The sequence below is a fragment of the Rhinoderma darwinii genome, chromosome 3 (assembly GCF_050947455.1).
Source record: "Rhinoderma darwinii isolate aRhiDar2 chromosome 3, aRhiDar2.hap1, whole genome shotgun sequence".
NCBI classification, from domain to species: Eukaryota; Metazoa; Chordata; class Amphibia; order Anura; family Rhinodermatidae; genus Rhinoderma; species Rhinoderma darwinii.
Genome location: NC_134689.1, coordinates 375411292 through 375427424, shown reverse-complemented (window position 1 = coordinate 375427424; position 16133 = coordinate 375411292). Strand labels below are relative to the sequence as shown.

The 16133-nt window shown below is 45.7% G+C and overlaps 1 protein-coding gene across 3 annotated transcripts in view; it reads left to right on the top strand.

The window, feature by feature from the left end:
• The first annotated feature begins 7689 nt into the window (after positions 1 to 7689).
• The window catches only part of LOC142748289 (CD209 antigen-like protein C), a 110900-nt gene continuing 102456 nt past the window's right edge, over positions 7690 to 16133 (top strand). For 2 of the 3 annotated variants that reach the window (XR_012882217.1, XR_012882216.1), the window contains exon 1: positions 7690 to 8049. The gene's annotated coding sequence lies outside the window, so the exon portion shown is untranslated. The remainder of the gene's footprint in view (positions 8050 to 16133) is intronic. The other variant, XM_075855389.1, reaches the window with a different exon arrangement.

Genomic DNA, 16133 nt, shown 5'->3' with positions numbered 1-16133 from the left:
GTCTGGCTGTAGACCTAGAAATACATAGGTCCAGCCAGAATGAAGAAATGTCATGGTAGTAAAAACAATACGCTCCGCAGCACACATAAGATCTGCGGACTTCATTGCGGAATTTTGACTCTCCATTGAAGTCAATGGAGAAATTCCGCCATGAGTCCGCAACCAGTCCGCCACTGCTCCGCAACAGACAGAGCATGCTGCGGACACCAAATTCCGCTCCGCAGCCTATGCTCCGCAGCGGAATTGTACGCATCGTGTAAACGAACACTGCTAAATTAAAGTGAAAGTCAATGGAGAAACGGCTCCGCTGCGGATTAACGCTGCGGAGCGTCCGCAGCGGAATTTAAGTGAAATTCCGCTATGTGTGAACCCGCCCTTACTCAGGATCAGTTACGAAACACAATGGTTTTCTATCTGTCCCTTGCGTCTCAAATTTCCCTTGCTGTACCAACATAACAGGCTCACGTTCTTAGAAGAACGACCTGGTTGTTTCTGGAACCTGTCCCTATGATGAAGACCGTATTCTAATTAGGTTCATGCTCCAGATGTTCTATTGTTCTATGCTGGCTTTTGGTACAGAATGTGCAGATTTAAAGAGGCTCTGTCACCACATTATAAGTGCCCTATCTCCTACCTAATCCGATCGGCGCTGTAATGTTTTTTTTTTTTTTTAAAACGATCAGTTTTGAGCAAGTTATGAGCAATTTTAGATTTATGCTAATTAGTTTCTTAATAGACAACTGGCCGTTTTTTAACTTTTTACCAAGTGGGCGTTGTAATGAGAAGTGTATGACGATGATTGGTCACTGCTTCGTCAGCGTCATACACTCCTCTGTGCAACGCCCACTTGGTAAAAAGTTAAAAAACGTCCACTTAGGCATTAAGAAACTAATTAGCATAAATCTAAAATTGTTCATAACTTGCTCAAAACTGATATTTTTTTAAATAAAAACCACTGCTGTTATCTACATTACAGCGCCGATCAGATTATGTAGGAGATAGGGCACTTATAATCTGGTGACAGAGCCTCTTTAGGGCAAAGCCACACGTGGCGGAATTGCTCTTGAATTCCGCTGCGGACACTCCGCAGCGTTAATCCACAGCGGAGCCGTTTCTCCATTGACTTCCACTTCTAATTAGTAGGGTTCGTTTAGACGAGGCTGAAAATTCCGCTGCGGAGCATAGGCTGCGGTGCGGAATTTGGTGTCCGCAGCATGCAATGGATGTTGCGGAGTTGTGGCGGACTGGTTGCGGACTCATGGCGGAATTTATCCATTGACTTCAATGGAGATTCTAAATTCCGCAATGAAGTCCGCAGCTGTCATGCACATGTTATGTGTGCTGCGGATGAGTCTTGCTTTTTTGACATGACATTTCTTCATTCTTTCTGGACCTATGTATTTCTAGGTCTACAGCCAGACTGAGGAAGTCAATGGGGCTCCCGTAATTACGGGAGTGTTGCTAGGAGACGTCTGTAAATAGTCACTGTCCAGGGTGCTGAAAGAGTTAAGCGATCGGCAGTAACTCTTTCTGCACCCGGGACAGTGACTACCGATCCCAATATACAGCAACCTGTAAAAAAAATAGAAGTTCATACTTACCGAGAACTCCCTGCTTCTGTCTCCAGTCCGGCCTCCCAGGATGACGTTTCAGTCTAAGTGACGGCTGCAGCCAATCACAGGCTGCAGCGGTCACATGGACTGCCGCGTCATCCAGGGAGGTCGGGCTGGATGCCGAAAGAGGGACGCGTCACCAAGACAACGGCCGGTAAGTATGAAATTCGTTTACTTTCACTAGGGAAAGTGCTGGCCCTTCTCTCTATCCTGCACTGATAGAGAGAAGGGAAGTACTTTCACCGCAATACGCAGCAGCTAGTCCGCATCAATTTACTGCACATTTTGGGCAGATCCGCCGCAGAATCTGCAAAGCAGATACTGTGCGGCATTGATGCGGACAGTTGCGGAGGAAATCCGCCACGTGTGGGCATGCCCTTAAAGGGAATGTGTCGCTAGAAATATATATATATTTTTTTCAGTTAAACAGTTAGTATTTAAGTGATTACACATTGGTTTAATTTTTTCACAAGTCAGGAAATATTATAAATTAGATTCTAATTTATAACATTTCCATGTGCTGGTCATTAGAGGGAGCAATTCCCAAAATTGCAGCATTGCAATGTGGTAAAGCAACCTCATTGCTTTATGCTGCAAATTTGGTGTAAACCCACACGCTCTAGTGTCCTCACACACTCCCCCCTCCCTTATCCTGGCTAGTGCCAGGAGAAGGAGGTGGTTGAATCTTTTAATCCTCCTACACTGTGCATTCGCTCAGAAAATGGCGGGCACACAATGTAGGCGGATTACATACAGTAATAATCAGACAGTATAATACGAACATAATACACTTTCCACATACACAACTTACCTGCTCCTGGCGCAGCTGCTGACTCCGATCCTACTCCTCGCGTCTTCGCTGCCTGGAACATATGTCCGGAAGCCGCGACCGGAAGTAGTCATCTTACTGTCCGGCCACGGCTTTCCGGCCCACATGAAAATGGAGCCGGATGTCGCTTTGCCGAAGACCTTCCTTTTGGACTGTGTGGGAGTGGCGCATGCGCCGTTCCCACAGACGGCGTACACCATAGTGAATGGAACGGCTCCTGTTCGCATTCTCTATGGGGATGTGTGTGCCGTATTCCATCTCTGTATGTGTCATTAATCGACACATACAGAGATGATAAAAAAAATGGCAGCCCCCATAGAGAAGTAAAAGAAAGAAAAAAGTACAACACAAAAACACAAATAAATTAAATTTATTTTAATAACATACTAAAAGCAAATTGACATAAAAAATAATAATTTGCGACACCTTCCCTTTAAATCTGCACATTCTGTACCAAAGGCCAGCATAGAACAATAGAACATTGGGATTTGAACTGAGATAAGATAGAAAGATGAGAAAACTTTTTTTCACAAAAGAACAAAGCTAAGACCATAAATACGGTGACCGAGTGTATATCAATAGAGAACTATCATACTAAAAGTTCACGGATCCAGTGGCACCTGTTTATTAGAAATATGTATTCATTCCCAATAATTCTAGATATACAAGTTCAGGTCTATGAAGCACAGGAGAATAATTACACATCTGTTTCTATAGAATATGCGTTCATTCTACTATAAACTACACATATATCGTGTTCATTCCAGGCCTATCAAGCACAGGAGAATAATTACACATCTGTTTCTATGGAATATGTGTTCATTCCCTTATAAACTACACATAGATCCTGTTCATTCCAGGTCTATCAAGCACAGGAGAATAATTACACATCTGTTTCTATGGAATATGTGTTCATTCCCTTATAAACTACACATAGATCCTGTTCATTCCAGGTCTATCAAGCACAGGAAAATAATTACACATCTGTTTCTATGGCATATGTGTTCATTCCACTATAAACTACACATATATCATGTTCATTCCAGGTCTATAGAGCACAGGAGAATAATTACACATCTGTTTCTATGGAATATGTGTTCATTCCCTTATAAACTACACATAGATCCTGTTCATTCCAGGTCTATCAAGCACAGGAAAATAATTACACATCTGTTTCTATGGAATATGTGTTCATTCCACTATAAACTACACATATATCGTGTTCATTCCAGGTCTATCAAGCACAGGAGAATAATTACACATCTGTTTCTATGGAATATGTGTTCATTCCGCTATAAACTACACATAGATCCTGTTCATTCCAGGTCTATCAAGCACAGGAGAATAATTACACATCTGTTTCTATGGAATATGTGTTCATTCCACTATAAACTACACATAGATCCTGTTCATTCCAGGTCTATCAAGCACAGGAAAATAATTACACATCTGTTTCTATGGAATATGTGTTCATTCCACTATAAACTACACATATATCGTGTTCATTCCAGGTCTATCAAGCACAGGAGAATAATTACACATCTGTTTCTATGGAATATGTGTTCATTCCGCTATAAACTACACATAGATCCTGTTCATTCCAGGTCTATCAAGCACAGGAGAATAATTACACATCTGTTTCTATGGAATATGTGTTCATTCCACTATAAACTACACATATATCCTGTTCATTCCAGGCCTATCAAGCACAGGAGAATAATTACACATCTGTTTCTATGGAATATGCGTTCATTCTACTATAAACTACACATATATCCTGTTCATTCCAGGCCTATCAAGCACAGGAGAATAATTACACATCTGTTTCTATGGAATATGTGTTCATTCCACTATAAACTACACATATATCGTGTTCATTCCAGGTCTATCAAGCACAGGAGAATAATTACACATCTGTTTCTATGGAATATGTGTTCATTCCGCTATAAACTACACATAGATCCTGTTCATTCCAGGTCTATCAAGCACAGGAGAATAATTACACATCTGTTTCTATGGAATATGTGTTCATTCCACTATAAACTACACATATATCCTGTTCATTCCAGGCCTATCAAGCACAGGAGAATAATTACACATCTGTTTCTATGGAATATGCGTTCATTCTACTATAAACTACACATATATCCTGTTCATTCCAGGCCTATCAAGCACAGGAGAATAATTACACATCTGTTTCTATGGAATATGCGTTCATTCCACTATAAACTACACATAGATCCTGTTCATTCCAGGCCTATCAAGCACAGGAGAATAATTACACATCTGTTTCTATGGAATATGTGTTCATTCCCGGTCTATCAAGCACAGTCAACATTTTTACACATCTGTTTCTATGGAATTTGTTTTTATTTTCTCATGTTTTCGAAACATAAAAAACTCATATTTTTTTTATATTTTCGCCCATTACTAATATTGTTCATTCTTTTTCTTCATTCTTTTTAGTATGTCCCGTATTTTCTGCCTCCTATTAATTTCAATTGGAGCTCAGAGGTGGAAACCACTTGAAGACCTTTAGCCCCCCACTCACAGTAAAATAACCATCATCCCCCCCCAGTAAAGAGACCATAAGCCCCCACCAGTAAAGCGACCATCACCCTCAGCCCCCTCCAGTAAAGTCACCATCCGCCCCCCCACTCACAGTAAAATAACCATCAGCCCCCACTCACAGTAAAATGACCATCAGCCCCCCCAGTAAAGAGACCATAAGCCCCCACCTGTAAAGCGACCATCACCCTCAGCCCCCCCTAGTAAAGTGACCATCAGCCCCCTCCAGTAAAGTCACCATCCGCCCCCCCACTCACAGTAAAATGACCACCAGCCCCCCTAGTAAAGTCACCATCAGCCTTAGTCCCCCAGCAAAATGACCATCAGCCCCCCAGTAAAGTCACGATCAGACTCACCCCCCCCCCAGCAAAATGATCATCAGCCCCCCACTCACAGTAAAATGACCATCAGCTCCTCTAGTAAAGTGACCATCACAGACAGAAAGTGTGCTTACTCCCGGGGACGGAAATAAGGAGGTATAAGGGGAGAGAACTACAACTACCAGCATGCCCAGGCTGTTGTGTGATATCAAGGGACATTACAGGGAGGAGGTATAAGAGGAGAGAACTACAACTCCCAGCATGCCCAGGCTGTTATGTGATATCAAGGGACATTACAGGGAGGAGGTATAAGAGGAGAGAACTACAACTCCCAGCATGTCTTGGCTATTATGTGATATCAGAGGACATTACAGGGAGGGGGTATAAGAGGAGAGAACTAAAACTTCCAGCATGTCCAGGACGTTATGTGATATCAGAGAACATTTACAGGAGGAGGAGTTATAAGAGGAGAGAACTACAACTCCCAGCATGTCTAGGCTATTATGTGATATTAGAGGACATTACAGGGAGGTGGTATAAGAGGAGGACTACATATACCAGCATGGCCAGACAATTATGTGATATCAGAGGACATTACAGGAGGAGGTATAAGAGGAGAGAACTACAACTCCCAGCATGTCTTGGCTATTATGTGATATCAGAGGACATTACAGGGAGGTGGTCTAAGAGGAGAGAACTACAACTCCCAGCATGTCCAGGACGTTATTATGGGATATCAGAGGACATTACAGGGAGGAGGTACAGTATAAGAGAGAACTACAACTCCCAGCATGTCCAGGACGTTATTATGGGATATCAGAGGACATTACAGGAGGAGGTATAAGGAGAGGACTACAACTTCCAGCATGTCCAGGCTGTTATTATGGGATATCAGAGGACATTACAGGAGGAGGTATAAGAGGAGAGGACTACAACTCCCAGCATGTCCAGGCTGTTATTATGGGATATCAGAGGACATTACAGGAGGAGGTATAAGGAGAGGACTACAACTTCCAGCATGTCCAGGCTGTTATTATGGGATATCAGAGGACATTACAGGGAGGAGGTATAAGGAGAGGACTACAACATTCAGCATGTCCAGACTGTTATTATGGGATATCAGAGGACATTACAGGAGGGGGTATAAGAGGAGAGGACTACAACTCCCAGCATGTCCAGACTTATGGGATATCAAAAGACATTACAGGGAGGGGGTATAAGAGGAGAGAACTACAACTACTAGCATGTCCAGGACGTTATTATGGGATATCAGAAGACATTACAGGAGGAGGTATAAGATTCAGCACATCCAGACTGTTATTATGAGATATCAGAGGACACTACAGGGAGGTGGTATAAGAGAGTACTACAACTCCCAGCATTCCACTGGCTCCAGTTCTCACACAATTAATAAACTAAAGAAAAAACACCTACCCTGCCCAGCTAATGGCTCCTCTCCCTCCGGCTCTTCTAGTGGGAAGTGTTGGGTGGTTCAATGTCGGGGGATATTTCCGGAGGTTGTAGCAAAAAAAAAAAAAAAGTGGATGAGCGGAGTGTCGCGGCACCCTGTTTGGGAACCACGGCTCTAGCCTATGGGCTGACATGATTTCTGTATTAGGGAGACTCATCACGTATGTAGCCTTGGGGGCAGGGCTGGGTATCAGCTCCTAGTACAGAGATCATGTCAGCCCATAGAGATCATGTCACCCCATAGAGATCATGTCACCCCATAGAGATCATGTCACCCCATAGAGATCATGTCACCCCATAGAGATCAGGTCACCCCATAGAGATCATGTCACCCCATAGAGATCATGTCAGCCCATAGATATCATTATCAGCCCATAGAGATCATGTCAGACCATAGAGATCATGTCACCCCATAGAGATCATTATCACCCCATAGAGATCATGTCAGCCCATAGAGATCATTATCAGCCAAAAGTCACACTCACACTTCAAGCTCTGACTGCTCTGCGGCCTCTGTCTCTTCCCAAATGCAAGAAGTCATGAGGCCGCTCAGTCCAGGAGCCGGAGAATAAAGAATATGCGGCTGCCGCGCGCCAACGGGGGTTAGGAGAGGGGGTGACGGCAGCGCAAACTACACACAGAACGTCCTGAGCGTCAGGTCGTTGTGGGCTCCGCAGCGCCAGGGGCAGATCCGTTCATATTGCTCGGACACTGGCCAGGCAGAGAACACAAATAAAACGGGCGCAGAGGGCGGGCGTTGCCGCCCCCATCACTCCTCCGCGCTTACATTTAGTTGTGCACACATTGTCCTGGCCAGTGTCAGAGCCGTCCACTATGCATTAAACGAGCGGGAATCCTCCCGCCCTTGCTTGCAGCTGCCACTAGGGGAAGCTAGCTGCACATGTATTTATATTGCCCCCATTGACCTTAATGTGAGCTGCATATGTGAACTCACCCTAGTTTTGGCAGGAATTTTATGGCTGTGAGAAGACGGGCGCTCTGCTGAATTAGCAGTCTGCTCGGGCCCCATACACACGAGGATCTGTTTTCCCACACAGAGAGGAGAATTGCTCTTTCCTCTCTGCAGTGAGAGGTGAGTGCTGATTGGTGGAGCGTCAGGGTCTTCTGTCTGCTCCACCAATCAGGCAGTCGGTCCTGCACACAGACTCAGCCCTGCACCGCCCCCCGCAGTTTCTCCCTCCTCTGCTGCTGCCACAGTGATAACTCCTCCACGGGCCTCCGGAGTCTGGTAAGAGCAGCAGCTTCAGTGTACTCCGTGTATGTGCAGTGTGTGGGGGAGGGAAGAGGGAGCTGTAACTGGATGGGGGCTTCTGTATAGATCGATGTTGTGGGGGAGGGGCGACTTGTTTATAAGTGCTTTATGTGGGGGGATTCTTTATAAATCTATTTTGTGGGGAGGGGGACTTCTGTATTCTGAAACTTGGCTGCAAATGTTATGTATGGGGGACAAAGAGATCATTCTTGTGGGCGAGGGCAACTTGATTAATAGGGGTGGGAACACACAGGGCGGATACACTGCGAAAAACTATACAGAGTATCCGCCCGGAAAACCGCAGGGAATTCCAGCTGAGAAACCGCACGGGTGGCAGGTCCGCTGCGGAAAGACTGCAGAAATAATTTTTAAATAAAGCTGATCCTTGCTCCCGGCTGTAGTCATGGCGACGCGTCCCTCTGTTCAGGGCCTCCTGGGATGACGCTGTAGTTCATGTGACCGCTGCAGTCTTTGATTGGCTGCAGCAGTCACATGGGATGAATCGTGAGGCCAGGCTGCGTTCAGAACAGATTAATGCGTCGCCATGACTACGGCCGGGTGTAAGTATCAGCTTTTTTTTTTCTCATTTGAGATTTTTGCGCCAGAATGGCAGCGTTTATGCCGCAAAAGACGCAACACATGACTTTGTTGCAGGTTTTACCTCCCATTGAATTCAATGGGTAAATCCCACGATACAAGAGCAGCGATTCCGCAGCATAAATTGACGTACGGCAGATTAAAAAACCGCAGGTCAATGTATGGACAACTTCTGTGTAGGGATGATGTTTGTTCAAATCTTACCCGCGCTGCTGCTACTGGGTTAGGCTGGGTTCACACGAGCGTGTTACGTCCGTAATGGACGGAACGTATTTCGGCCGCAAGTCCCGGACCGAACACAGTGCAGGGAGCCGGGCTCCTAGCATCATAGTTATGTACGACGCTAGGAGTCCCTGCCTCGCTGCGGGACAGCTGTCCCGTACTGAAATCATGATTACAGTACCAGACAGTAGTTCCACGGAGAGGCAGGGACTCCTAGCGTCGTACATATGTATGATGCTAGGAGCCCGGCTCCCTGCACTGTGTTCAGTCCGGGACTTGCGGCCGAAATACGTTCCGTCCATTACGGACCGAACATGCTCGTGTGAACCCAGCCTTATGCTGCAGATTTTCCACAATGAAAGCCATTACGGACGATCTGCAGTGTTATTCGCTGCGTGTATTCCTACCCTAAGAATATATTCACGTGTTGCTGCCATATTGCAGTTTTGCTGCATTTAATTTAGTGAAAATTACAGCAAAATATGAATGTAACGTGTGAATACGTCCTAAATAATTAGTGGCGGAGCGGGGCTTATTTATAGTTTGCTTGTTGGTGGGGGTGGGGTAGATTTGGCTATAAGGCTATAATTTTGGCGTTATGACGACATGACATCAACTTCAATGTTTCCCTATCAGACATTTTAAAATGTTCGCAAGGTTGTGCACAATTTTTTTCGGGCCCATCATGTAATCTAGTCATGGTATGGTGGTGTTGACCCTTTAGTGACCAGCCTATTTTAGGCCTCAATGACCAAGCTATTTTTTACGTTTTTCCATCGTCGCATTCGAAGAGATAGAACTTTTATTTTTATTTTGTGTCGACATAGCTGTATAAGGTCTTGTTTTTTGCAGGATAAGTTGGATTTTTTAATAGCGCCATTTTGGGGAACGTATAATTTCTTGATTAACTTTTATTTACTTTTTTTGGGGGGGATAGAGAAAACCAGCAATTTCGCCACTTTTTTTGCGTCCTAAATTGACGCCGTTTAACGTGTGGTATAAATAACACAATAACTTTATTCAGCGGGTTGTTACGATTGCAGCGATACCAAATTTATATAAGTTTTGTATGTTTTACTACTTTTAGGCCTCATGCACAAGAACATATATTTTTCCTCCCGTAAATACGGGTCCTTTGTCACACGTATTCGACCCGTATTCCACCAGTATTTACGGACCCGTGCCCGTAAATACGGGTCCGGTGTCACCAGTATCCCACCCGTATTTACGGACCGTTTTCACTAATCGGCAGCCCCTTCTCTCTATCAGTACTGAATAGAGAGAAGGGGCAGCCCTTTCGGGCAAAGTTAAAGAAGTAAAGTAAAAGAAGTTCATATGTACCCCGGCCGTTGTCTTGGTGACGCGTCCCTCTTTTGACATCCAGTCCGACCTCCCTGGATGACGCGGCAGTCCATGTGACTCACAGGCTGCAGCGGTCACATGGGATGAAGCATCATCCCGGGAGGCCGGACTGGAGGAAGGATCAGGTAAGTTAACTTTTAATACTATTAACTCCAGCGGTAGTCACTGTCCCGGGTGCTGAAAGAGATACTGCCGATCAGTTAACTCTTTCAGCACCCTGGACAGTGACTATCCCCTGATGTCGCCTAGCAATGCTCCCGTAATTACAGGTGCACACATGTAGCCACCCGTAATTACGGGAGCCCCATAGACTTCTATGGGCCTGCCCGTGCCGTAATTATGGCCTGAAATAGGACATGTTCTATATTTTTCAACGTAGAAGTCTATGGGCCTGTAATTACGGGCCGTAAATTCGGTCCGTGATTACGGGTGTTTTTACGTTCATGTGCTTGGGGCCTTAGGCCTCATTCACACGACCGTATTTTTGTCCACCCGTAAATACTGGCGTAAATACGGGTCCTTGGTCACACGTATTCGACCCGTATTCCACCCGTATTTACGGGCACGTTTTTGGCTGCAAAATTGCACTGCACTAATCGGCAGCCCCTTCTCTCTATCAGTGCAGGATAGAGAGAAGGGACAGCCCTTTCCGCAGTAAAAGTAAAAGAAATTCATACTTACCCGGCCGTTGTCTTGGTGACGCGTCCCTCTCTTGACATCCAGCCCGACCTCCCTGGATGACGCGGCAGTCCATGTGACCGCTGCAGCCTGTGATTGACCTGTGATTGACTGCAGCGGTCACATGGGCTGTAACGTCATCCCAGGAGGCCGGACTGGAGGAAGAAGCAGGGAGTTCTGGGTAAGCATGAACGTCTTTTTTTTTTTTTACAGCTTTATCTATATTGTGATCGGTAGCCACTGTCCAGGGTGCTGAAACAGTTACTGCCGATCGTTTAACTCTTTCAGCACCCTGGACAGTGACTATTTACTGACGTCGCCTAGCAACGCTCCCGTAATTACGGGTGCACACACGTAGTCACCCGTAATTACGGGAGCCCCACAGACTTCTATGGGCTGCCCGTGCCGTAATAACGGTTTGAAATAGGACATGTTCTATCTTTTTCAACGGCACGGGCACCTTCCCGTAAGCATACGGGGAGGTACCCGTGGCCAATAGAAGTCTATGGGCCCGTAATTACGGGAGTTTTTACAGTCGTGTGCATGGGGCCTTAGACAGTAAAAACACTTTTTTTTCAAAATGATTTGGTTTTGTGTCTCCATATTTGAAGAGCCATAACGTTTTTATTTTTCCGCCGATGCAGTTGTATGAAGGCTTTTTTTTTGCGGTACGACTATTAGTTTTTATTGGTACCATTTTGGAGTAGATGCGACTTTTTGATAACTTTTTATCACATTTTTTTCAAGGCAGGATTCACAGAAAACAGCAATTCTTGCATTGTTTTTTATTTAATTTTTTACGGTGTTTGCCGAGTTGGTTAAATGCTGTAATAACTTTATAGTTGGGGTCGTTACAGACGTGGCGATACCAAATATGTGTAACTTTTTAACTTTTTTTTTTCCATAATAAAACATTTTGTAAGTGGAAAAGGTGAGTTTTTCTTTTTTTGTTTTTCCGTGGGCTTTTTAATTATTTATTTATTTAGTTAACTTTATTAAACTTTTTTATTAGTCTCACTTGGGAACTTTACTATTCGATCGTTTGATGGCTTTTATAATACACTGCAATACTTCTCTATTGCAGTGTATTATTGCCTATCAGTGTAAAACTGACAGGCCTCTGGCATGGCCTAGCAGGCATCCACTACAGGCAGACCTGGGGGCCTTTGTTAGCCATAGAAAGCACCGATACCCTGCGATCGCATGCAGGGTGCCGGTGGTGTGAGAGAGGGAGCCGCTTCCCTCCGAAACTACTTAGATCCGGCGCTCGCTATTGAGCGCCACATCTAAGTAGGGATGCACTTCGATACTGTTTCGATACTCTGCATCCCAAAACGGTTCGATACCGTTATTTCATGGCCGCACAGCTCAGTATAGTAACACATGAATGAATGCGAGCGGGGCTGCGGCCTTGTAATACAGTCACTGCCCCGCTCCTGAGTCCTGACAAGTGCGCGCCGTCAGGATGATGCGATGCGGCCGGCACTGTACTAATGAGCGGCGGCACTGAAGACAGAACATGGTGGGCGCACTGCAAAACACACCCATGTTCTGTCTTCAGTGCCTGCGCCGCCGCTCATTAGTGCAGCGCCGGCCGAATCACCTCAGGCTGACCGCGCGCGCCCTTCCTGTCAGGAGCGGGGCAATGACTGTATTACACAACCGCAGCCCCGCTGGCGGAGATCAGAGAAACCTCTCATCTCCGCCGTTATTCCCCTGAATGCTGCGATCAAAGCTGACTGCAGCATTCAAGAGGAAGTGAGAAGGGGGATGCCCCTTGGATCGCATCACAGGAATCCCTGTGATGAGATTGAGGGGCATACCATATATGGGCAGACAGCCCAGGGTCCATTGAAGACCCCAGTGCTGTTTTACCATATTTCCTGTTAGGGCATACTGAGGTATGTCCTAACAACTGCCTGTGTACTATCTAACTGCCTGTGTACTATCTCTACACAGGCTAATGTACTGGCATATAGGTATATGCCTGTGTACTATCTGTATATAGATATATGCTGTTAACGCAATCATGGGCCAAAATATATTAGACTGAAATTTGTAATGGGTATGTCAACCGATACCCGCCCTCCAGTGATTTATCCAGCTTCCAAATCATAGGTGATAGATATATATATCTGAGAGAAAAGACGACACAAGAGACCATGCTTGTATGCTCAAAATCCTTCTCTGATCTTTATTGATCCAAACAAGTATATAAGTATAATGACAGGAAAGGTGTAGGCTTTGGTTTCAGCCAATCATCTACATTATGATAATGACTCTGATTCAGCCAATGAGAATATTTCAATGCATTATAATAATTCTTCACCCTCCAAGCCCCAGGTGGCCTGAACCTTGTCCCATGGGAAGACACACATTTCAGAGACACAAGTTAATTTGTCTCCTTCTTAGGCTATTTGATCTGCTCCTCACAAGAGTAATAAAACATTCAATTCAAGAACACATAACATAGAATTGCTTCAGGACATCTGCTGACATATTACTTTTTACTTAATCTCAAGATGGCTCCTTCAGGCCACAAGATAGATTCCAACAATCCAAAATGGACGCCTACCATACAAGATGGAGTCCATGCAAAATGTTATCTTTTAGACATATTCTAATCACTTTCACATATGCCAGTACATTAAAGTTTAAAAATAAAGTAAAAACATCAAATATTAAAATAAAAACTGCTTAGCTTCACTTATTGTGAGGCACGAGGTGTGATGAATTTAACCTCCATGTGCCTCACATTAATAGGAATTAACACCATCATGTACCTTACACATTAACCCATTATGACTGAGAAACATGATGGGGTTAATTACTATTAATGTGAGGCACATTCAAAATTCATTACACCTCGTGCCTCACATCACAAAATGGAAGAACTTTTTTTTTCATTACTGTTGGCAAAGTATCGATATGGTATCGAAATCGCAATACTACACACAGTATTGGTATCGAAGTCCAAATTCTGGTATCGTGACATCCCTACATCTGAGGGGTTAAACGGGCGGATTTCAATCCGCCCGCTCGAGGAGCGCTGCTCCAAGCACTCTGCTACCAGAGGTACTTGAGAGCAGGGAGATTTAACTGCCCCCTGCCCTATTTATTTATTCCGATGCTGCGCCGTAAAAAGGCTATTGCATTGGAATAAAGCCGGTTAGTGGCCGCCGTAAAAATACCAATGGGCGGTCACTAACGGGTTAATCAGTCACTGTATGATGGTATTATTCAGTCAGTGTGTGGTGGTATTATTCAGTCACGGTATGCTGGTATTCAGTCAGTGTATGATGGTATTATTCAGTCACTGTAATGGCAGGAAGGAGGTGAAGGGAACAAGTGAGCCCTAATCTACCCACCGCCCTGTCCCTGCCTACTTGCAACGACCCGCCCTAGGCGACGGGGTACAACTTGGCGGCGGTCCCTACGCTGTCTAAGTGCAAGGGAGACAAACAGGGAACACGCAAGGGAATACAGTAGCCCACGGAACGCCGCGAGGAAACGGAGCGGTGAATGAGCCAGACAGGATCAGGAAGTAGTGGAGTATACAAACGGGAGCACGGAGCAGAAGCAAGCCAGGGGCAGAGCAACGCAGGATAAACGGAACTGAAGCAAGGCAGAAGCACGGCAGAAGCAGGCTGGAGCAAGGCAGCAGTGGGGCCAGGAATCCAAAAAGAATAACAAGCAAGGAGGAAGAGAAAACGGCAGGTATAAATGGACAGGGGGCGGAGCTAACTCTGACTGACCAGGCCGCGATAGGCTCTCCCACTCCTGAGCCTGCCAACCTGATTGGTGGGAGCAGGTGTCAGTCTCAGAGGTCTGGCCTCAGGTGTCGACTGATTAATCCTGGGAGTATACCCAGATGTAGTGCCTGGCAGATCCTTTACAGTACTCCCCCTTTTATGAGGGGCCACCGGACCCTTACTAAGAGGACCCGGTTTAGTGGGGAAGAGAAGGTGGAACCTCCTTATCAATACCCCAGCGTGAACATCTCGAGCAGGTACCCAAGTCCTCTCCTCCGGCCCGTATCCTCTCCAATGGACCAGGTACTGGAGGGAGCCCTGGATCATCCTACTGTCCACAATCTTGGCCACCTCGAATTCCACCCCCTCAGGGGTGAGAACGGGAACAGGAGGTTTCCTCGAGGGGGACCAGGACGGGGAGCAGCGTTTCAGGAGGGAGGTATGGAAGACGTCGTGTATGCGAAAGGATGGGGGCAGCTCCAGACGGAAGGATACAGGGTTGAGGACTTCAATGACCTTATAAGGTCCAATAAATAGGGGAGCAAACTTCCTGGACGGGACCTTAAGGCGCAAGTTCCTCGACGACAACCACATCAGATCCCCGACGACAAACCGGGGGTTAGCAGAACGTCTACAATCAGCCTGAATCTTTTGTACGCTCTGGGACGCCTCTAGGTTCTTCTGTACCTGGGCCCAGACTGTGCACAGTTCCCGATGAACGTCCTCTACCTCGGGATTATTGGAACAACCAGGGGAAACGGAGGAGAACCTAGGATTAAACCCGAAATTACAGAAAAACGGGGAGACCCCTGACGAGTTACTGACCCGGTTATTCAGGGAAAATTCGGCGAGGGGAAGGAATGAGACCCAATCAAATTGACAGTCAGAAATGAAACACCTTAAATATTGTTCCAGGGATTGGTTAGTCCTTTCCGTTTGGCCATTAGTTTCGGGATGGAAGGCGGAGGAGAAGGATAGATCAATCTCCAACTTTTTACAAAAAGCTCTCCAAAATAAGGAAACAAATTGTACCCCTCTGTCCGAAACTATATTGACCGGGGCCCCGTGGAGACGCAGAATGTGTTTCACAAACAAAGAAGCTAACGTCTTGGCGTTAGGTAGTTTCTTAAGGGGCACAAAGTGGCACATCTTGCTGAAGCGGTCTACTACCACCCACACCACCGACTTGCCCTGAGATGGAGGCAAATCGGTGATAAAATCCATGGAGATATGGGTCCAAGGTCTCTGGGGAATGGGCAAGGAACGTAGTAAGCCCGCAGGTCGGTTAATAAAATTCTGGAAGACGGCAGGGGCATTACACAACCCAAAGGGCATGACTAGGTATTCGAAATGACCTTCGGGCGTGTTGAACGCAGTTTTCCACTCATCCCCCTCTTTGATGCGGATAAGGTTATATGCCCCCCGTAGATCAAACTTAGAGAACCATTG